This window comes from Pavona decussata, unplaced genomic scaffold, assembly GCF_977016875.1.
Source record: "Pavona decussata unplaced genomic scaffold, jaPavDecu1.1 SCAFFOLD_128, whole genome shotgun sequence".
Classification (NCBI taxonomy): Eukaryota; Metazoa; Cnidaria; class Anthozoa; order Scleractinia; family Agariciidae; genus Pavona; species Pavona decussata.
The window spans coordinates 251,388-276,500 of record NW_028145542.1 but is presented as its reverse complement, the minus strand read 5'-3'; the positions used below and the strand labels follow the sequence as shown (position 1 = coordinate 276,500).

Here is a 25,113-nt window from a genome sequence, read left to right as displayed (position 1 = left end):
TCTCAATGATAGTTTTTCACAACCATGACACTCAAATGTATAAGAAAATTTCTAATGGTAGGTAAAAGAGGCTTCTGGATGAACTGGTTTCCACCAAAAGGTCAGTGGTATTGTTCATGCCTTACTTTTGGAGATTGTGTAGATTCTCTTTAATATTTATGTTTCTTTGGAAATTGTTTAATTAACAAATGAACTTTACTTTAGCTGAAAGAAGTATTTTTCCATCAAAGAAGCCCTGTGAACCTTTGGAATAGCCTTATAAGGGTCCAAGTATCATAAGATTTTTGGTATCTTTTGTTAAAAATGATAAAATATGACCTTCAATCAGCTGCCAAATAATTCCGCAATGAAAAGAGGAAAGAAATCAACCCAATTCTTGAAAGGAATCTGTTCGTGGTCTGTTCTAGTGCATGAAAAAAAAAAAAAAAAAATGCGAGAACTTGAAAAACATACATGTAAGCTTAACATTTTTTCTAGTTTCAATCTATACCGTCCGGTCTACTCAGTGTCTCTGGCCAGGACCACAAATAGACATTTTTATGACACTAGGGTGATAATTTATAACAAACTAGATGTAATTATTTCTTTGTTTCTGCTGGCAGACAAACATTTTTGGGTTTTGGAAAGGAAAGCAAATTTGCATGATACAGTGTACTTCCCCATTAATATAACAAGTACATATATGGTTGCTTATAAGCTTTGCAATTTAAATACTGTATATCATACATCAGGCAGTTTCTCTGCAGTCTATAATAAATGTATTGCCAAAGTCTGTTTTAATGTGTTATGCTCTGTTGAAACACAGTCAGTATTGTATAGACTGTAAGTTTTAAGCTTACAACAAAGAATGCAGTTACTCTAACTTAAGACTGTCTCTTTAGTTGGGTGATCTTTTTCAGGATTTAATAAGAGTAATCAAATTTCATTGTTGCTTTGGCACATGTAATTGCAGCTTGGAAGAGGAGTTGCACTGATGGGTGCATCTGAGTGCTCATATATTGCAGTTTGGTAATCCAGAAGGACAGTTTGCTCTCAAACAGAGGCCTGATAGCCTCCAATCTTGTGCAATTTGCTGAAATTTAAATCAGTTTCACTCACAAAAATAGTGAAAATGCTTTCATTAAAATCGAAATAAGGTGGAGTGCGAGTATTATGGATTGGAGATACAAACACTATAATATTTCTTAGTTGACCATTATGCATCTATCAATGTTAAGCCCGAGGAAAGGGGTGGGGGAACTGGGCGTATGGGGAGCATTTGACTTTTCAGAAGAATTTTTGGTAAGAATCTCCACTGTAGGGCCCCAAAATTGGGTCAAACCAGATCAAATATCCCCACCATGGGAAAGTAATATCCCTTAAGTTCATAGTAGTTGTTGTGTATATTTTACAAATCATTGATATAAATTGCCAAGCTTTTTTTTTTATTAATTCCTTTGATGGATTGTGTAATCCAAAGCAATTAATCAACAAATATAGCATTAAAGTGATAAAATCAAATGTAATTGCCTCGACGATCAATCTTACAGGAACAATACGGTCTGAATACCATATTGAGCTTTATAAATCAAGCATTTCAAGTGATGCAATCAGACATCATTTTCTCAGTCTAATACAAGGAAGAATACACCATGTTGGGCTATAAAAAGTTAGCATTTCAAGTGATACAGTCAGATATCCTTTATTTTCTTCAGTCTAACAGGAAAGATTGTAACATGTTGAGGTATACAAATCTTGCATTTTAAATGATTCAATCAGATATCATTGCCTCAATCTAACAAAAACGAAAAGTCTAACATGTTGAGCTATACAACTGAGTGTCCCGTGACCATCTATAGGATAGAGATTATTTGCAGAAGGTACAAGTCCACTTTGAAAATAATGCTTTCAATTTCCACACAGGCACTTCCAAGATGGCCGGCACACAGACAAGCACATGGGACAATGTGACTTGGTCCCATTCCCCAGCGCAAAAAAGCAAATTTCTCCACCCTGGGGCCCAGATTCCTAGTCAAATTCCCGAGGGTGGGGAAGGCAAAAGAGGTCAACCTTCGACCGGTTGGCTCAGTTGGTAGAGCACCGGGCTTCTGTGTGGGAGGTCGTGGGATCAATCCCCCACACAGACCAACACTCAGGGTCTTTAAAATTAATTGAGGAGAAAAGTGCTGCCTTTGTAATGACATCTGCAAATGGTTAGACTTTCTAGTCTTCTCGGATAAGGACGATAAATCGTAAGTACCGTCTCACAACCCCTGTTCATGATTACTTTGTGGGATGTTAAAGAAGTCACACACTATTCGCAAGAGTAGGGGACGTAGTTCCTGGTGTGGTCTGGCCTTCTATCTTTCACAATCATTCTTCATTCTTGGGTTGTTTTGTGGGTGGGTGGGTGAGATCTAATATGGACCGATGCTGACATCCGATCTCATTCTATAGAATTGTAACCGCCATGAGACTTGGTAATATGTGCGGCATATAAGATATTTCATTCATTCCTTTCATTCAAATGCCCCACATATGCACGCCCTCCCCCTCCCCCCTACCCTTTGGGCTTAACATTGATAGATGTATTGTCGTTTGCATAAAATTATGTGTTATTTCATAGGAAATTAAAGATCAAAAACAATAACAAAGGCTTGGCTGACTAGAACATAAAGTCATCCTTAGCAAAGTGTGTCGGACAATAAGTTGGTTCTCTTCCCCTGTCCAGCACAGGTGTTAATTGCCCCCCTTCCCCAATCACTGCACTGACTGAAGTACCAATAAATATGTTAGACTGTGAAGCCAAATTAGTATTTAGTTATTAGTATTTAGTATTTAATTGAAGGTTGGAAAGAAAGAGTTTTCCCCGCTTTACTTAGCTGTAGATACCTTGCATGAACAAGTGCTCACTGGGATCAATAAGGCAAGAGGTGACTTCAAGCTCGACACACGTATAAAAAAGGAATTAAAAGCTTACCTTTGGTCTCGCTCCAAATCGAGAAAACCAAGGGGTTTTTCCAGTCTTCTGATGAAGAATTATTTGAGCCTCCTTGTATTGTCACCATTTTTAAATGCGTAAGGTTAATACTTTCTTGCAAGAAAGAGAGAATTCGTTCTTTTTGTGGAGTTTCTCTTTGCAAATATTTAGTCGATGCAGCTCATGTTTCCTTTTTGTTCGTCATCCGCCGCCGTTCTTCAAGACTTTTTTTTCCTCCACTTAAAGGACCTCTTTCTTGTTTATTGAGAGATTCCTCACCTTCCTTGTTGCCGTTCTATAAGCACGCAAAATCAAGAAATCCTGAAAGTCCCGCATGATGGTTCCAGCCGGATCGGAGAAAGAGCGCCAAAAATATAAACAATAGAAAATTACATGAAGTATCCCCTCGTAAGTGATGTTGTCCGCTGAGTTTTGAGACGGCAGTAACGGCACGCGAGTGACCCCTTCGGCGAACAAAATTAACCAATGATACGCCACATAAATGATCACATGAGAGGCGTTTGAATTTTAGGCTCGATATCTTCGAACTATGCGAGTGTTTATAGTTCGTTTGGATCGATCGTTCTCTTTCATCTCGATCTGCGGTACTTTCCATGTTTTTGCGAAACTCCCCGACATCGAATCGCTAACATTACATCGCCACCGGGATTGCCTTGTCGCATTAGAACAACGGAGTGAACATCGCTCTGGCAAGAGTCAACACACATGCTGTATTTGCACAGGGAGCCCAGACAATGTGTCTGTGTAGCCGATTGTTATTATATAGTAAATGCACTGGATTTACCGTTTGCTTCACCTATAGCGATATATATGGAACAGTCAACGGCGAACTCAAACTCCTTCAAAATCGCTCAAAAAACCGCTTTTGAGGTGAAAGGACGACTATATACCACAGATAAGGTAATTCAACGTTTATTTATCATTGATTTATATAAGCTTACATACAGTAGTTAGCGATATATCGCTATAGGTGAAGCAAACGGTAAATCCAGTGCATTTACTATATAATAACAATCGGCTACACAGACACATTGTGTGGGCGCCCTGTGGTATTTGCCATGGGGATAACTAAGGTGATAATAAGACTAAAGTAAAATATTATAATGTGATCGAATGCGTTGATTACAATTTGAAAATTATATGCAAATCGTGCTTGCTGCAAAACAATAGGTGCTACTCAGTAAACATGTGTTACAACATCATGACTATCATACAGTTGGTTCGCCATTGTTTCACTATTCAACTCTTTGTTTGTTTGGTTTTTTTCAGTGTTTTAGTAAAGGTTATTGTTTTCAATCAGTTTAAGCAGTTTTCAAATAATTTATCAGTGTAACTAACGCTTCACGAATGACATGACAAAGATTCTTAAAGCAAGGCAAGTACATAGGGCTCGAAATAATTTCCGCAGAGTCCCCGGGAAGTGATAACCGGTCATATTCATTTTAGCTTGGTCAGGTATCTTTTCTGGCTGTGCAAATTTACAACATTAATAACTCTTAAAACAAGGGCACATGAAGCAAAACTGGCCTTATATATTTCCAAAAAGGCGTTGCTTAGAGCTTTTAGTACTTTAAAGCAATCATAGTCAACAATAGTAATAAATTACAGCGGCGAAATGAAAACAAACTAAGTAATAAATTAACTAATGAAAGTGAAAATATTTTTAATTGTGCGACTGGAAGTGCGTGAACCCCGATGTCTGTTTCAATGCACGAGGTTGTAAATAACGGTTCTGGTTGCATTTCACCCAGGATTTCAGATCAAAGATCCGCAATACACAGCAACACGCTACATACTGATAACAACTGAACAGCATGGGAATTTTAATTTATTTCATCTTCAATACGATTGAATGTGACCAGTCACCATGACTGGCAAGACGAAAGGTTGACCAGTCAACACTCCAATCATTCCAGACATCCGTTGACCGGCCGCTATTTTGAGCCCTGGTACAGAAACCCTTACCACAGCTTACTGTACCTTTACTGTGATCTAGGGCGATACACTTTATCATTTGTTGTTATGTTGCTAGTGTGAACCAGGCTTACATGTAATAAGATATATTTATTGTAGTGCTAATAGCGAAACTCTTGAATCTGATTGGTTCTCCACATGCCTATTTGTACCATCATAGGAACGAAAAAACCTGGGAATTCAATTGCAGATGTCCGATTACAACTTGTTCAAATTGGATAACTCAAGTTGGACACCTATACCATTTGTCAACAGCTGTATTTAAATGGCTATTCAAGTTTGTGGTTTCCCTATTGTCTTTAACCTGATGGAATATGCTTTTTGATTTCAGATTTAGGTTCTTTTAGATTTTGCAAGTGATAAAACAAGTTTGCGAATAGATTGTGAATGGACCTTATGTTGCACATGTACAATTGATAATGGTAATAGGACTGAGTGGAGCCAATTTGGTCTGTAACCGTACGAGTGATTAAGAAAATCAGTGATTAGTTATTGTTTAATCGTGAGTATGGTTACAGAAACAATTGGATGATACAAAGTCCTGTTATCATTTAATCTTAACTCCAACAAAATTTGAGAAAAAAGCCAACAGTTTAACTTTTTGGTGAATAAATAGAAGACAGCAGTTGAGTTAAGTTTCAAGATTAATTTAATAACACAAAATGACACACACTGTCCAATTACATCAGGCATGACAGGTTAACTGTCCAATTACACAGGGCATGATGTGTACACTGTCCTGTTAATGCACGGATTATGGCTGTTGATAGCCAATCAGATTTGAGAATTTTGTTATAGTTATGATTAAGGGAGTAATTGTGCTTGTAAATGAAGGGGTGCCTGGAACAAGGCCCTAAGTGACTTTGATGTAAGGTCAAACTCTCCTTTTGTCTCACAATTAAGTGAATACAACACAATTTGGAAGGAGAATCTGACAATTTATCAGAAGCCACTTAGGACTTTTTTCCAGACACCACTTTAATTTTAAATCATCTTTCAGTTTGTGCCGCATGATTTGCAGTTGATTTTGAAGTTATGCAACCACGTCAGTGTAAAGCTGTCCAGCTCCAGAAGATGCCGGTCTCAGTCAAAGTGAAATGAATGTGTTCATAGGTTTTGGATTCACACAGTAATATACAGTTTGAGTACTTTTACTTGGAGTTAATTACATTGTGATTCATAAAACCATTGACACTTAAATTATTTTATGAAGTCTGGAAATTCAATTCAATTCATTTATTTTGCCATTAACCAAAAAATGCAACATAAATACATTAAAGATGATACACAATATTCCTACTACAGATAATTAAACTATACACCTAATGGTAATTCTTTCTATGGTTTGCCATCTCATGCTGGATTGGTTGTAGCATACATGTAATACATGTCAAAGTCAAATGAAAGTGTTCATGGTATTTCTGAGTGGCGTAGTAAAATGATGTGTCTTGAATCATACATTAATTTCAAACTGCAAAAAGAAAATGTGGCAGGGAAGAGTTTATAAGTTACAAACAGGGGAATTAATTTCAGACATGTCAGGACCAACAAAGCCTGTCTAGCTTATAGAGGTAACCATCTTGGTACTGGTGTCAATCTTAGGAGAGTTGGCTGTATAAATATCCAAAATTGAATTTTTTTTTTTTTGGGGGGGGGGGGGGGAGGGGGGTTAGAGAATCATAAAGTTGAAATTTTTGTTGAAATAATGACACTAAAATCTTTTCATGGACCCATGTTTCCTTTACTTTCATATTAAAAAATGCCGCATCATTCAAACTTTTACTCTTCACTGGTGCACAACTGTAAAAGGGTGTACAAAGGTGGTCACGTTGTTTAAGTGGCAGGTGATTGTTTTGTTCCAGAAAATGTCCATCCCCTTCCATGAACCGATATGGATACTTTATGGAACTCCTAATTTCAGCTGTTTAAGTTGCATTGTCACTCTACAGGTGTTAAGTTTTATTTCAAATGTAAACTGATAGTTTTTTTTAAACAAATGATAAAACAGATAATGTTTGCGTGATAAAATTGTGGAATTGAACACATTCATTGGTTAGTTAGTGAAAAAAATTAAAACAAGTTATTTTCATTGATTAGTTTAAGCATAATTAAAAAAAGCTATTTTCTTTGCTGTATGCAAGGACCTATTACTTGTAAATAATGCATAATTCAGATATTATTTTAAGAGTGATGTTTATCTTCTGAAAAGAGATCACTTTTTGTTATTTGCCGAAAAAGAAGAAAGAAAGCATTGGTTATTGTTCAAAGTTGAAGTACATGTATAATGTAATAATTTCTTTTAGAAATGCAGAGAGGTATCAAAGTTATTGTTTGTGAAGTACTGACAGAAATACATAAACACTGTAACTAACTTTAGGACTGTTTGTGATCACAGAATAAACATTTTGGTGAAAATACGATTTCATCGTCTTTAAATAATTTTTAACCTCATTTGCCCACCCTGTTAATCCATTTTCTTTGGCGCAAATGTTTGTTCTTACTCATATTAACCGGCTTTTCTTTGCTTGTAAATGTCGTGCAAACATGACATTTGGACCAAAGTCAGGCAAACATGTTTTTTACCTCATTTTCTTACCACGTAAATCCATTTTTCTTGGAGCAAATATGTAGTGTTACTCATATTTAACGGCTTTTCCTTGCTTGCAAATGTCGTGCAAACATATGAGATTTGATTTATGCACAAATATGACCAAAGTTGAGCAAACATGATATTTTATCACATTTGCTCACCACGTAAATCCATTATCCTTGGAACAAATGTGTGCTGTTACTCCTATTTACCGGCTTTACTTTGCCTGTAAATGTCGTGCAAACATGAGATTTGATTTATGCGCAAATATGACCAAAGTTAAGCAAACAGGATATTTTACCACATTTGCTCACCACGCAAATCCATTTTCCTTGGAGCAAATGTGTGGTGTTACTCATATTTACCTTAGAGGTAAAGTTATCTTGAACTTGTACTTCCACTTGCACGTACATTTGCAACGGTGTGTGAATATTGCATAAATGCGGTATTTACCACGTTTGCTTTACTTGTAAATGTATTAAACGATATTTAATTTATGTGAAAATATGACTAAAGTCGAGCAAACACACTCTTTTACCTCATATTTGCTACCCATGTAAATCTATGTTTTCTTGGAGCAAAAGTGTGTGTTGTCTTCACATTTACTTTAAAAGTAAAGTTGTTTCAAATGTGTACATCTTTCTCACTTTTGCAACGGTGTGTAAATATCGAGTAAATGCAGCATTTACCAGCTTTGCTTTAAACGCAAATACTTTAATACTTCTCCCCGAGGGCGATGCAAGATAACGTCATTGTTAAGGTAGCACAATATCAATCAGTATTTACTCAAAACGTTTTTTGCGTGCGCGTTTTTAGTATTACTATTTTATGTCCGAGAATGCTGGGCGAGCTTGTATTTCTGGCAACGACCTCTATTTCTTCAAAATACCTCAAGAAATGCCAAATATGCAACCATAAATCATAAATTTACCTAACCATTTTTAGGAATACCTGATAGTCTGTGGCATATCTCCACATCATGTATCAACACAGAAAGTAGTAAGAATTTAGAAGAAACGGTGGATTAAAAATGATATCCAATCCCTTAATTGCGCTTTGAAAGCCAAATAAGTGCAGAAGTACCTTGATGACAACAACCAAACAAAATGGAAACTTTTTTTATTATTTTACTAAGAAAAATGGCAGCAAATTACTTCTGACTGGTAACTTAAACCAAGCTGGTGTAGCTGGTCTGAATATTCCAGATATTTTCACTAAAGAGGTATTACTAATTGAAATTTAGTCAAATCTAAATTACGAATAAAACCCAACATACATTAGAAATTCACTGATTTAGTACAAATCCCTTAAAAGAATTGCTTATTAACCTGTCTTTTATCAAAATTGGCCCCGTGCGGGAGTTAGTCAGGTCAAAGAAATTTTAGATCACACTTCCGATTTTTAAAGTATGAGGACTTTAAATCTCGTTATAAAATTAAGACCACTTTTTTAACGTACTACGGTGTTGTATCTGCCATAGCAAAATTAAAAAAAGTCTTTTCAGGATCAGGTTATGAAAAATTCCAAAAAAACCCACCGACTTGTAGCCAAAAACTGCTATCATCTTCAAACTTTTGTAAAGAAGCCTATAAATTAATCGTTAAATGAATCACTTCAACACCAGTTAAAAGCCAGAGAAAATGGATAACTGACTGCGGAATTTACGAAAATTCGATAAAATGGGATGAGTCATATATTCTGCCCTTTTATTGCACTAGAGAAACTAACCTTTTAACTTTCCAATTTAAACTCCTTCACAGATGAATTGCCACGTGTCTTTCATCATAACAACATTAGCAGAAGAGATTTTCAGCTAAATAACAATTGAATCAAAGTGCTAATATTTGCTTCCCAAATCTCCCTTGCTAGATTCTACATCGTACGTAACACTGAAGCTGTTATTCTAGCAGTACTAACTACTAACATATTATAAAAATTGAGCTATCAGAAGGACTAAGGGGACTGGAATTGCGTCAGATCGATAAATATAGATTCGTACAAGAGCCGAAAAATAACCTCGCTCCAATGAACTGAAAGTCCCTACGTGAGAGGCACACTTTATTTGTTTGAATCAATGTAAAATGGTGCTTTCTCTCATTCTTTCTTTATTGGCAATTGTCTGCAATTAGTTACATGTTTGGTCTTTCTTTCTTTCTTTCTTTCTTTCTTTCTTTCTTTTCTTTGCACCCAAACAAGTTGTGGGAGGGAGTTATTATACCAGCTGCTATAGAAGCCTGAAAATATGATAATATTAAGTATATGACACTAAAACAAATGAACGCAATATTTTTGCCATGCTCTCTAGAAAGCAGCCTTCTACGATTTGCAATCAATTGAATTTTAAGAATGTTTCAAAAACGTCGAAAAGCAGGAAACCATTGTGTTTTTAAATAACATTCACAATGAAATTTCTGAGATTTTAACCAGTCAAAATTAAATGGAATGAATTACAGTAAACATTAACAAGTCAGACTAAATATTGTACTTAAAATTGTTTTTAAGATGATTTTTGAACAACCGCATGGTATATTTAAAGTATGATAATTATCAGCCTTCGAACGAGTTCTTCGGTCTTCATTAATATATGAGAGACAACTTATTATTGTATTATTTTCGGTATAACGCATTACCATAATCTGAGGCATTGTGTTGCCAAAACACATCAGTCTCACAAACAAAATTGATTAAAAGAAATATAGCTTTGCAGTAATGACCACTCATTAGTTTTCCGTCTAACTCATGATCCAAGCTCTCCTAAAAATCACCATGCAATTCTCACAGCTGACGGAAAGTTCTGCTGTGGTACAGCCCTAGTATATTCACTATGTTTTAATGAACTAACATGACTGTGAAAACTTTACTGGTCTTATGCGCAAACAAAATTATATCCAACAACTTACAGATATCTCAACCGCGTCAGATTTGCAAATATCTCCTTAGGCAGTTCTAAAATTTTGTTCTCTGACAATTTCCTATGGAGAAAGAAATTGGAACACTTAAATCTACAGTTTTAACCTTAAAATCACCAAACAATACATCATGAGTATTGTATATTTAAACATGATAGTTTCACCTTTTCTATCAAGAACATTTTTTTTTTGTCGAAGCCAGAAACGGTAGCTTTGCGGAAAAAGAAACTCCGACCCAGCAATTCCAATGGAAGGCATCAAAAAAATAAATTAATAAATAAAAAATAATAAAAAATAAAATTGAAAAGCACTTTCGCACCCCTTCTCCTCCCTTCCCCAAAATGGCGTCCTTTGCGTCAGAATCTTATTTTGGTTTTCGTAATAATGAAATTAACTTATTCAAACGGGTAAAATAAATCGATTTGGGAAAGAGAAGAGTAAAATGGCGAGACTTGACTTGGCAAAAATTAAAATGGCCGCGTGTGAGTGTCTCATGTTATTCTAAGCTTTAAGCTGCCTGAAGCGGAAAGGCGGCGAACCTGGTGCAACTCACTTATTATTGCTACAAAGCGTCTCATTTTCTTTGGAGTCGAGTTTTGCTATGGAAGGACTTCAAAGTAATAAGCTGAATCTCCTAAACCTTGATCGGTTCGGCTTTGTTGTAACAAACTCCAGTGAATTTCAATTGTTAAAGGTCGCACGACGTCACGCTTCAGTTTCAGTTTATTGTTTTTGCAATAAATTATACAAATGCAAAAAGTTATTTATTATTATTGAAACACTAATGGCGAGGAAGCCAAAGGGAGGCCACCGGGCTTATAAAGAATGGGCTTTCTCAGTTAAGTAATAAGAACAAAGTATACACATGGGACCAAAATCAATGGCAAAGCAACAGTCATATTGATCATAGTTAGGCAAAAAAACCGGAAATAAAAGTGAAAAGCAGAGGTAAATAAATAAAAGCACTACGCTATTTGAGTTTATTCATTTGTAACAGTCGCTACTCTCCGTTTGATTTAGCCCTATTTTAATTAAAAAAGAAGATTCGGCGAGAGTAACACAACTTGAGGTTTTTTGTCTGATTACTTTTTCTATTTCACCATATTACCACATTTGAAAGGTTACCCCTACAGCGTAAGTTTTCTAAAGAAGTAGTAACATATGCAATGCGGAACTTCGTAATAACGTGACCCTCGAGTGGCAAGGGACAGAACATAAAATTCTGAATTACAAGGATGGAGCCTGATAGAGGGCTTCCGTAATCGTTTCTTGCAGCTTCGTCGCCTGCTATTTTAAGATTGCGCCATCCTTTTTTTAGTTCATCCTCTCATATCACGCTACCGTATCTTTGAGGAAAAATGCAACTGCTTGTAGTCTTGCTTTTTGTGGTTTGTGAATTTTTTTTTTACGTCACCATTTTTCTTTGTGGAATCCCAATAAAATATGAACAGTTTTTGCTTTGGACAACAAAAGCGGTTTTATGAGCGACGTCTTACGATAATATTTTTAAAAGCAGAAACACTCAATGTGGTCCCCTGTATTCGAAGATCGTTTTTTGGCTTGTTTGGCTCTTATAATTATTGTTAATGACATAGTTGTATAAGCCAATACAGTCTTATTTGCCCGGATGCTATGGCTAAAAATTTAGGAAACAGAATCTTATTCCCTGAATTTACTAGCTGTTGTTGGCTTTACGAAAATGCAACCTGCATTTTTTTTTCACATTCTAAACAGCATATTCCCCCCCCCCCCCCCCCCCCCCGGAAAGAAAAGGTTTTAGTTTTCCGGTGATCAAAATTTTGAGCAGGCATTTTGCCGAAGAACCCTTGGGTTTCCCTGTTTCATGTTGTTTATTACTTGTATTTTTTATAGTAGTGAAAAATTTATTTAATCTCTTTCTTGTTAAAAAATTGTTTGAAATCGATTGCGAAGTATCCAAATTAAATATTTGAATTTTGAGTTTTCATTTTTTTTTTTCAGTTAAACTAGTATCTAACATCACACATTACATTCACTATAGTAAGCTTCCCTCGAACGTTCTGATGAGGAGTATTCATCTTGAACGCATCTTTTCTCACGTCTCCAAGCGAATAATATGAACACCTTACATATTAGGTGATGCGGTGAAGGCCATGTTAGTTGTTACAACGAAATTGATAGGGAATATTTTAATTTAATTTTAAATAACTCTCGAAATACACCTTACCACTAAAACTCTTTAGAAGCGACGACAATTGGTGTTCCTGCGCTCTTCCTTTTTAAAGGGAAAGAATTCGTTAAGTTGGTCGATAGGAAAGTGGTGCCAGGGTATCGCCTGATTCAACATAAAAAACGAGTTTTTCCAAGGACAAGTACCCGCATATAATAAGCTGTTCATGGCATCCATTGTACTTATATTGGAATAGTATCGGTTAATTGTCATCATATAATAATAATGTGAATATATTTGGTGCCAGGGTATCGCCTGATTCACGAAAAAAACGGACTTTTCCAGGGACAAGTACCCGCTTATAATAAGCGCTTGATGGCATCTATTGTACCTACATTGGAATAGTATCGGGAAATTGTCATCATACACGTAATGTGAATACGGAAAACGAATGTATTCGCACGGAAAGATGGTGCTAAAAAAAGTTCATTTATTAATCAATTGTCACATTGATAACAATGTTGATTTTTTAAGAAGCCCACGATGTATCCCATGCATCGCCCATGCTTTCTTTATACTCGCTTGCTTATCTTCTCCTCTTTTGTTTGGAGCATCAGCGGGATAAACTAAAAACATCACCCCCATAAAATCACACAACACCGCATTATTTTAGTGGTCTTTTTTTGTCTAGCTCATTATAACACAGGCTTGTATCCGAAAAATAAAAAAATGCAAAAATAAATGAATTGAATTGAATTGAATTTCTGGAGTATTTCCCACATGGTTAAAATCAAACAAAATTCAGCGGTCGTTACAAAAGTGTGAGATCAAATAGAGTTTAACCTTTAACAGCTCGTACTGACTACCTGTGGTTAAAACAAAGCAGAACCAATCAACGTTCAGGAGATTCAGCTTTTTTCTTAGAGGTTATTCCAGGCTTTTTGGCAAGAAAAAACTGAGTTCTAGAAGGTTGGACCTTTCTTGTCTTTAGGCTATTAAGATAATGAAACAATCAAACACTCCCAGGCACTTCAGCTTTGACCCTCCCTTTCCAATACCGATGTTTTTCCCCTTTTCATAAATACGAAAATCGAATGACGACTTTTTTTTTTTAATTTTTAGTTTTGATATAGCATCTGATAGATTTGACCCTTTACAAATGTCGAGTAAGTCTTATAATTTTTCAATTCCCATTTTTTTTTTCTTTTCTCATTTTATTTTTATCTTTATTTATTTAAAATGTCTCCTCTCAGTTCTTTTCATTATACAAAATTTTACACTTTAACCGATTTTTTTTCCAGTAACAATAATTACAATTTCTTCTCGCAATTAGATGTGCTGTTTTTCCCCATTGGGCTGTCAAAAAAAAGTAATAAACGACAGCTCATTTTTTACAAGATCCGTCAGCCACCTCGGTAGTTAGTGACTAACCGTTCAGGTGTCCATTAGTTATTATATTGTTAATCGAAACATCGTTGATAACACATTGCATACATACAATGCCTCTATTAGATATTATTATATATTAATGTTACGCGATTTCTTTGCCTAGAGAGTCAAATAATTTTCAAATTTCTCATGAAACAACAGATGTTTATTTCAATAAGAAAATGGAATCCAACATTGTGTCATATGTTTGATAATCATAAGTCAAGTATACAATGTAATTAAGAAAACATCTCATATCCAGCGATGCCAACGAAAGTAAAACTAACAAGGCTGTGTTGAAGAAAATGGACGAATGCAACAGAATTCTTTGCAAAATGAGGTTTTTCAGCAGTTATGAGAATCGTGCGTATATATCGAATTGTGAGAACATCTTCAACTTCTTTATTTTTATTTCATTCTTTTTTGGGTGCTAAAACTTGTGATGCAGCCTTGCCGAGTGATCTATTTTACTCTTAAGGTGATTCCCTTAAAATAAAGGTAATATTTGATTCCTCCATTTCCCTTTAAAAATTAGTCTATTTGATCACTTCTTGTCAGGTTGTGTGGTAGCAGAACGCATAAAGGTAAAACAAAGTTGAGAAAAAATTACCCATAGAATGTATGAGGCATAAGATAATCTTTTTGGTAGAGAACTATAGTATTAATCGGTATTGACCCAAAGTCCACAAATCGTGGGCAAGCTCGATTTCCCGGGAATGCTCATTTTTCTGTCGTCAATTATTTTTCTAACAAAAATAAACACAAAAAGGATAATAGCTAAGTTAAAATACCGAGGTAAATTAAAAGATAGATTAGGAGAAAATAACAATTTAGTTAACTGGACTTACCTTCAATAAACACATCATGTTTTCAGCGTGCGTGCGCGAAAGGCGCGCGATAATGTCGCATAAATTAATTAACTTTAACAATGCGCAATGCTTTCCCTTGGAAGCACCTTAATTTCGTGGTGTGGTATCAAGCATTTAACTATAATATTAGGCATCGCATGGCCGTTCCGGTCCAGGTATTCACACCATGTTCAATTCAATCCACTCGCGCCGATAACTTATCATACCATCTTCCTACCATTGTCATACACTCACCATTGTTTTATATACCAATTTTAGGTCATGCAAAGTGACCTAAAAAGATTTGGCTCAAAAATGTATGGATTTGTAAGTGGCTTACAAAAAAATGGGACCAGAGTGGGGAGTAGCAGTGCTAGATTCTACGCAGCTCACCTGGTTAAATGACTATTAGGGAAAAACAAGGAACAAAAGAAAAAGAAGTTTCTCACACTTACAAAGTCCCCATCCTTGATTGGTGTGAAAAGATATCTTGCGGTAGATCTTGAATTTGATTGTTGCTGAGGTCCCTGAAAACGAAAAGAAAGTTTATTTCATGGGAGAAAGAAAATCAGAAGGGTAAGGCAGGTCGTGAATATTAACGAAAATATATTACTAGTTAGTCTCGTTATTGCAATTTAGGGAGACGGGATGAAGCACTTTTGAAAGAAACTTTAATACTATCTCTTGGTAGAAGCCGATGCAGCTGACAATAATTTCAACTCTGAGTGGTAAAATGTTGTTTTCATAAACTATATGTCTGGACTTTGGGACACTAATTTCCCTCTTACTTATTCCTCTTGAACCCCTGTAAAGACCGTTGCTGACTGCGTGGAAACATTTAAAAATGGCATGAAGTTACCCCTGGAGCGAGGAATACCGGCTAAAGTAGTGCCAACCTTGGTTTATCCGACTTGATAATAGGGTCGCGAATGATATCTGGTGCTGGTGCGTATACATTGTTCCTTTTGTTGTTGTTGTTGTTGTTGTTAGTTTGTTTTTTTGTCTGTTTGTTTTTTGTTTTTTTCTTTTGTTTTTATTTTTCAATCAACTTGCGATTACACCAGCCACAGTTCAAAGGCAGAAAAACCACCCTCCTCCCAACCATTAACTTATACATGGGCAGTTCAAATTTCGCTCGTCACTTACGTTCTACAAATAAGAAGGAGATAATAAGTTGGGAAAATGGCATTATGAGATATAATATGGCCAAGTGGAAACGTATGTGCCTGAAAATGTTGTTAAAAGTATGAAAAAAGCACCTCAGAAAACTCAACAGAAGCTCCAAAATATTAGGCATTTTAATGACAGAAATTAAATTATTAAACAAGAAGCTGTTGTCAGCTTATGCTCGGGCCATATTTGGTGCCAGGGTATCGCCTGATTCACGAAAAAAACGGACTTTTCCAGGGACAAGTACCCGCTTATAATAAGCGCTTGATGGCATCCATTGTACCTACATTGGAATAGTGTCGGTAAGTTGTCATCATATACATAATGTGAATACGGAAGACGAATGTATTCGCACGGAAAGTTGGTGCTAAAAAAAATCATTTATTAATCAATTGTCGCATTGATAACAATGTTGATTTTTTAGGAATCCCACAATGTATCCCATGCGTCGCCCATGTTTTCTTTATACTCGCTTGCTTATCTTCTCCTCGTTTGTTTGGAGCATCAGCGGGATAAACTAAAAAACATCAACCCCATCAAATTACACATCGCCGCACAATATAAGTAAAGTTTTCTTGTCCAGCTCATTATAACACAGGTTTGTATCAGAAACATTCTGAATTTATGGAGTATTTCCCCCGTGGCGAAAATCAAACGAAGATCAGCGGTCGTTACAAAAGTGTGAGCTCGAATAGCGTGAGACCTTTAACAGTTCGTACTGACTGCCTGTGCTTAAAACAAAACCAAACCAATCAACGTTCAGGAGATACATCATTTTTCTTGGAAGTTTCTTCAGGCTTTTAAGCAAGCATTACTGAGTTCTGGAAGGTTGGACCTTTCTCTCCTTAAGGCTATAAAAATTTGAATTTACAGTCAACAACTAGACGCTACCTGGCATTACAGGTTTTACGCTCCCTTTCCAAATCGGGTGTCTTTTTCCTTTCATAAATATGGAAATCGAAATACGATTTAACATTTGAATTTTCAGTCTTGATACTGCATGTAATAGATTTGACCCTTTACCAATTTCAAGTATCTTATCTTTTTATTCAATTTTAATTTTTTTTCCTTTTCTTTTTCTCTTTTTCCTTAGTATTATTTACTTATAACGTTTCCTTTCACTTCCTTTCATTACATAAAAATTTTAACTTAAAACGATTTTTGGGGTAACAATAACTATATAACTATAATTTCTTCTCGCAATTAGATGTGTTCTTTTTCCCCAAAAAAATATTAACAAAAAAAAAAAAGTCAACGCAGCTCATTTTACGCAAGATACGTTAGCCACTTCTAGTTGAACTAGAAGTAGAATTGATTTTGGCAAGAATACGTGTTTTCAAAAGGCGACAAATGTATTGGAAATGTCTATCTGCCCAGCTTATCGTCAAGGTTAAAAAAGAATTTTTGCACCATCCCGGAAGTCAGTTTCGGATCACTCTGTAGCAGCTGTGGAAAGGAATATATTTATTCCAACCCATAAGTTTACCATCCTTTTTTTTTCTGTTTATATCTTTCTGAACGAATATTTTTAGCAAAGCTGAAATGATTTTTTTTAATAAAAGACCGGAATTTTGGCTAATATAAAATAAGCGCAGTCCATAACGATCATGTCTAAAAGTACACACGAGTGACCACGAGTGACCACGAGTGACCACGAGTGACCACGAGTGACCACGAATAACCACGAGTGACCACGAGTGAGAATAACAAGAAAATATTATACTGACGTCATAATGACGTCATTTTTATCAAACAGCCACTATTTAACCGCAAAATGGACCGTTTTCGGACACCTAAATAGGTAAATTTGATACTTTAGACATTTTCCAGGGACAGGGGAGAGAGTGGATGGTAAGAAGGGGAGGCGGGGGGTGACTAAGTTGACCGCATTTCATTACTTTTTATTCCAACCCCTCCCCCCTTTTGTTGACTTTTTCTCCTCTATGTCTTCACGCTTTTTCGACTGTAAAATATTATTCCCGCCTTCTCTATACTTCCCCAGCCCTCTTCATCCCGGTTTGCTTATGCGAAAAACATTTTTCAGAAAAAGAATAATTGAGTGCAAAACATGTATTAAAGGAACTTCTCATAATAAACTAAGGCAAGTTTCATGCTTCTAGCATGAAAAGGCTTTTGTTAGGGGGTGTTTAGATTTTGAAACTCGCCCCGGTGGGAGTTTCATACCGGTATGACATTGTGATTTACATGAATGGACATTTTATTTCGACCGACGTGATTGTGACGCCCAGGTGACGCCATATTGGATTGGATATCGAAGACTGCGCATGCGCTACCCGTTCTAGATTCCCAGGAGAGTGATTTCAGGCTGGAGCGAACAGCCGTACTGCGTTTACATGACGCCGGAACGAGTTTTCGTGGCGGAATGAAAATCTCGCCCCGGTACAGTAACCGGGGTGAACTCGCACCGGTATGACTCGCTCTGGTACAAGATTTTGTGCTGGTATCATGTAAACGAATACAGAGCCACAAGAGGGAACTGGAGAGAACTCGTACCGGAATGAAAGTTGCGCGGGTATCATGTAAACACCCCCTTAGTAAACCACCGGTGGTGACAAAGAAATGTGCGTCGAGTATAACTAGAATGTTTTGAGGCGTGCACCAAATTTATATTTAGCCAACTTAAATGGCCGCGTGGGAATTTTTAACCGGGGTTATTATACCGAGACTCAGACTGTAAGTTTTTATATCACCAGCCTAGCATTTTCAAAACAAAAGGATCTGTTTCTTTTTTCTTATCTCTAGCAAAAATTGCTCCAAGAGCTCTGCTGCGTTCTCTTTCATTTCTCAGGTCTGCCAATTTGATCTTCTCGTCGTTGCGCCGAACGGCAGACTCGGTAATTTTTATAGTATTCTTCGCCGCTTGGTCTCTTTGAAATTTCTAAATCTCCTCGGCATCTAAGCTAGGATAACAATGCTCTGTTTTCGTTTTTGGGTACTAGTATGGTTGCTCTTTTTATTCTTGCTTTTGGTTGTAAGGATTATTCACCACTGTTTTCATTTTGTTGTTTATATCTCGGCGGTAACAAATTTTCAATAAAATTTGCTGGTAAAATGTTCAAACCTACTAGCTGGTCTATTTCATCAATGGTCGGTGCTTTATGGACTGTAAGTTTTTGCATTTTCTTTGAATGACGTAAAAATTAAAGCCAAAAATTCAAATAACCCGCCCAAGAAGAAAATTTCGCGCACGGATATTACCATGGCTACAGTTTAACTGTAGTAAGAATTTCTCTTTCAATCAGCGCACGATTTGTACTTTATTCGTTTACTCTCTCCAACAAAATGTCAGTATCGCAACAAAAAACTAAATTCGATTTTGAGACGGCAATACGACTTTATATTGACGGCGTTGGGAGAAAATATATTCCGTATTGGGCTCCGTCGCTTCGCGACTCCGCGTATTGCCGTCTCAAAATCGAATTTAGTTTATATGAAATAGACTTGAGAAAAATGTTATTCATAGAATGTATGAAGCATAAGCAGCAATTAAAGATAACATTCAGCACACTATTAATCAGTATTGACCTAAAACGTTTCTTGCAATCGCGTTCTCAGTATCACTATTTTAAGTCCCCAAATGGTGGGAAAGCTCGTATTTCCGAGAATGACTCATTTTTCTGTCGTCAATTTTTGTTTCTAAAAAACTTTAAAATATAAATAGGATAATAGCTAAGTAAAAAAACCAAGATAAAAAAAAATTGCCCATGGTGTTCGTTTAGGCCGGAGAATTTAATAATTTAGTAATTTGATAGGCTTAGCTTCCAGAAACACATCATGTTTTTAGCGTGTGCTCGCGCTACACGCGCGCTTTCATGACGCAAAAATTTATGCGAAGAAAGAATGTACAATGCAATCCAGTCGAGTCACCTAAAATTCATGGTGAGGCATAAAGCATTTAGCAATAACACTTGGTAACACATATGCGGTTCTGGAGTTGGTGTTTGAAGCACGTTTAACTTGATCAACTCGCGATAACTTATCACTGGTCACTCACTCTTATCAGTGGTCACTCACCATTGGTTTATAAACCAATTTCAGATCAGGGGGGACTCTTAATTTTATCTCAATAATCAAAGGGGGAAACTGGAGTGTCACACTTGATCTGGGTACGAGGAATCAAAGCAGTATATGGCTACGAGAAACAGTTTATGGTCTTAAAATTGCAAACAAGAAAGTTACCCACTTCCTAAATAACCAAATATCATACAACTTGATTATAACCACGGTAAAGCACAGTTCTTAAAGTGTCCGTTTTAGTCCCCCACTCCTCCCAGGACATTCACCTGGAATGCTGAGAATGCACTGAGTATATGGTACAAGAACGCATTTGCATTGACAAAAAGCCAAATAAAACATTCCTCTTTGTGGTACTTACAGGTCTTGAAGGGAAAAGAGCGAAGAGAAAATCCCCTCTGGTAAATTCTGCAGCTGGTTATTCTGTAAATATCTGCAATTTACGAAGTTTGAATGTTAGTTAATAGTCTCTACTGCTCAATCATCTTGCTTAGTTTTGTAATCTGTGACAGGCTCACGTGAAATAAATAAATGTTTATTGTCAAACTTCGTGGGAAGAGCTTCACGCTTCTAACAACCCTCAACATTACACTATGACACAATAGTAATATCATTGTCTCTTTGTTACGTGATTATTATCTGAACATAATAAAGAATCACTTCATTGGAAACCTCATGGCAGACGCACGAGTGACAGGCACAAGATTGCATAGTAGCGAACTGCTGAGGGAGATCTTAAGGCCATGAACCACAGCTGGGTCACTATTGAGAGGCTGGCCAAAGTCAGACAATGGTGAAAGACATTTGTTACTGCCTTAAATTACCAGGAGACATATTGGGAATTAATTAATTAATTAATTAATTAATTAATTAATTAATAAACTAGCTAACTAACAAACTAACTTACAAACTAACTCACTAACTAACTTACAAACTAACTAAATAACTAATTGTAAAACGATAGATTCGCTGTGTATCAAATCAGTTTTTTTCCTCAGTGAGGAGATGAAGACAGAAAATACTGTTGAAAAAAGAATGCACAGCTGAATCCCAGTTTGAAGCAGGAAAGATGTAAAGGCTAGGATTAAACTACAAACCTACAGTTATTTTCGTTATTTTCATCTTCTCACCCGTTGCAAGTGAAAAATTCTATCGGGTGTTGTGGTATACTTAAACTTCGACGTTTATATAGTGATTAATCTAATTTTACCCAAACAAATAAGAGGAAATGAGGAAATACGTCAACTCTTCAAAACACGCGGCTATCCCGATTCTATTGTCAATACCGACCGACACCGCTCTCAACAAATCGATCGACAGTCAGCACAATAAATTCAATTCGCTATGACTATTGTCCACGTAACTACGCAATAAAAAGCATTATTTTGACTACAGTTGCATCTTCTCTTTCCCTTGTTTTCTCAACTGGAGTTTTTCTGACCAAAATCTTTTTTTTTTTTTTTTTTGTATTTCGAGCTCCGTGAAGGGAGAGTCGGGTGAAGGTCTAGCGCTGAACTAGAACCTCACTCCCTCAGTTGCGTTTCGCTTCTGATTACTCGCAGCGTCTATGATTATTGGGGTCGTTGTCTTACACTCTATAGCTGGGGTAGTTCACTCCTCTTTATTTTAACTTTTTTCATTTACTCCTCTTAGATTTAAAAACCTCATGTTCTAAACTGAAACCCTTTTAAGGGTCAATTGCTGGCTATTAACTTTTAAGTTAATAGCCAGTGATTAATGTTACCACGGGTATTAAAATTTTTGGGTAGCAAACATCCATCAAAATTTTGATTTTAAACCACATAAGTGGAACCAAATTTTCAATTTAAAACATTTTTATCATTTTTATCATATCATTTGTAATCATATAATGGTTCTTTTGGCTTAATATCATTTTCCTGTCCATTCGTATATATTTGATTTATTTTATTAACCTTTATTGAGCTGGCCAGAATACTGCTTTACTATAATCACCCTCTCAACTTATCTTTAGCCTCTATCTATTTTATATGTAACAATTTTTCTTTTGTTCTTACAACCCTTCCCCCCCCCCCCCAAACCCTCATTTTGACACCAACAATGCCACAAAGGTTGCTAGTGAATCTATCCGATTGTATTGTCAATGTGAAACAGTGCTTTCTTTTTTTCTTTTATACCTAAACAGATTGCGGGAGAGGTAATTACACCATCTGCTATAAACAAGTTAATATTAAGCATATGACACTTAAACGTTGAGGGAAAAATACGTCGAAAATAATTTCTTTGACGGTACCAGATCGACTCACTTTTTAAACCCCTATCTGCCAAACGTGAAAGTTGAGATCGTATTCTCTGATCGAAATGATGGCAGCTTGGTTTATAATGGCGAGCGCAATATGGTGTGAGTGCCAAAACTGCCAAGCAGCAGGCAGGGGGGTGGTGGTGAAAGACGTTTAACCCCTTCTCCTCTACGCTATAAAACCTGACAAGGGCTCCCATGTTCCGCTCGCTATTAAAAACTAAGACGGTGGCTGCTCAATCGAAATGTGATTTGTCGACAATTGCACAAAAAAGAAGGCATTGTAAACAGTCTTATCACTCAGTGAGCTTATGACAAGAATCGACGTTTAAATTCTGGCATGTCATTTAAAAGACAGCCATCTATGATCCGTAATCAGTTTCACGATTTTTCAACACCGTTGGGTATCAGGAATTTTTGTTTTCAAACAAACATTGACAATAAAATTTCTGAGATCTTACCAGTCAAAATGAGATAAAAGCAATTACAGGAATCATTAATCTCCAGCCTGTCCCCTTTCACCCTCCCACCGCCGTATTCTCCGGTTTTGTAAAAGGAAATATTCTCTGAAATAGAGGCTACAATAGGTTTTCTTGCAAATTTCGTCAAGCTATTAACCTTAATATCGAGTAATATACGAGAGACAACTTGCTATTGAATCAGGAATTACCATAATCTGGAACATAGTGTTGCCGAAACACATCAGCCTCACAAACACAATATGATTAAATAAAATATACCTTTATGATACAGTATGACTACTGATTAGTTTACCGTCTTACCCATGGACCAAGCTTTTTCTGCAAATCATTATACTATTCTCATGGCCGACTGCAGGCTTTACTATGGTACAGCCCCAACGTGTCTGCTATGTTTTTTTAGGTGCCTGTAAAAATCTATTCTAGTGTTACGATTACAAACAAAATTGTATCCAACAGCTTACAGCTTATTCAACGACGTCAGATTTGAAAATACCTCCTGAGACAGTGTTTGAATTTTGTTCCCAGACAAATCCCTATGGAAAAAGATCGGGTCACTTAAATGTATAACTTTAATCCTAAAATCATCAAACACTACATCATAAGTCTCAAAAAGTCAGTTTGACCTAATTACCCAAGATCTAATTTATGTAAGTTCACATCGTAAAATCGGGATATCGCTGTAAACGAACTCCCGATTTAACGATTTGGCGGAAAAGCAACCAAATATATCATTGTATCGGGATATGGTTAACAATTAATTTTTTTAAAGTGCAATCAATAAAATAAATAAGTTTCCGGAACTTGACATCTGAATTGTATGTATTTTATTCAATTGCAATGGGCAAATGAATCACAAATGTAACAACCGAAACACAACATAACATCCTTCCACAGTATTTGCAGTGCATATAAGTTCTGAGGTTGTATGTACATACTCTTTAACGTATACAAAACTAAAATTTAGCCATCCGACGTACTGTTCCATGTTTATATGCTATAGTGTTTACGGTTCATAGGACATTTCCGAAAGTATTCTTGAATTTTGGCTTGCCGCTTTTCTTTGACTTCTAACTTTAAAAAGGGCATCCTCCATGATAGAAGGGGAACAAAGAAACTCTCCCTCCCTTGCCCCTATCTCTTCAAAGGACATCACAAAGTCTTCTCAGTGCCTTGACTGCTTGACTGCAGGGGTAAGAGGCCTCGGATTTTATGTTACGCATATTTCATTAATGTCAGTGTCTGATTCTTGGTCTTTGTGGCTAGCCTCAGAATCTTCCGGCTGAACTGCCTCTAAAGCTTCCCTTGTCGCATCCTTTTCCGTTAGCTGCTTTTTGATAGCAACGTCTTCATAAAGCCTCGAAACTGGTTGAATGGTACATTCATCAATGAGGGGTATTGAGTTTCCTGAGTCCTCCTCCCAAGTGTAGATTGTAACAACATAATGTACTTGCTGTATAATTTCAATATGGGAAATAAAGTCATGTCATGTCATGTCGGACAAGCCTGCCCCACAGACTAGATTCTTCTGCTGTTTTTTGAACCTCTTCGTCTGACTCAAATGGGTCGTGTGTCGGCTCTAAGTCACTTCGTTTGGAGATCCCGCTTTTCTCCAACAGTTCTTGATTGTATTTTGGGTTTTCGTTATCTCAGCCTTAAGCAATCATAAAGACAGCGTCCTTTAAATCTATCGCTTTGACAGGCTTATCCTCGTCCAAGTATTATAAATGCACAAAAATGTACACTTAAACAAACCTGAATGAAAGTATGCATCCAAGGTTGCTGCCATCTTAATTTATCTGAGCACGATCGTCTCAGCATGAATTTCTTCATCTCTACCTGTTCCCAGTGACCACGCTACTTTGCACACACGTGCGACTTGCGAATTTTCCTGGTTTTATTTTAGTCCCTGGTTTTAAAAGTTTTTTTGAAATGATTTCCAGTCGCAGTGGAAAAGATGTTCGTAAGATTTCATTTCTACTTATTTGTGTTTTCCTAAATATTCCAATAAAAGGTTCTACCCCCAATAACTGTACATGACATAAGCCTCAGCACAGTTTGAATCCATCGCTTAATTCATATCTGCTTTCAAACACATGTGTTAATAGCCTGCCAAGAAGGCTTCTTGAGGTGCAAGAGAATTGGAGCCATGCCAGCGAAATAATATTCTTGTACCATTTATTTAGGGTTTATGTTAAAATGTGTAACAAGCGGGCCTCTTACTTTTAAAAAAGGGTCCTCCAACCCCTCACATTTGTATTGAGCAAGGTTGA

General features: G+C 36.5%; 2 protein-coding genes and 1 long non-coding RNA gene across 4 annotated transcripts in view; 2 read left to right on the top strand and 1 right to left on the bottom strand.

Annotated features, from left to right (window-relative positions):
- Positions 1-25,113, top strand: part of LOC146468817 (ras-like protein 1) — a 348,000-nt gene that overhangs the window by 212,280 nt on the left and 110,607 nt on the right. The gene's annotated exons all lie outside the window — the stretch shown is intronic.
- LOC146468819 (uncharacterized) overlaps positions 1-25,113 on the top strand; it is a 349,521-nt gene that overhangs the window by 246,423 nt on the left and 77,985 nt on the right. The window lies entirely within an intron of this gene.
- LOC146468822 (uncharacterized) lies at positions 10,415-20,917 on the bottom strand. Its single transcript, XR_014867363.1, has 4 exons — positions 20,895-20,917; positions 20,445-20,516; positions 15,334-15,405; positions 10,415-10,516 (listed from the first exon to the last, which is right to left on the bottom strand). It is a non-coding gene; the product is annotated as an uncharacterized LOC146468822 (long non-coding RNA).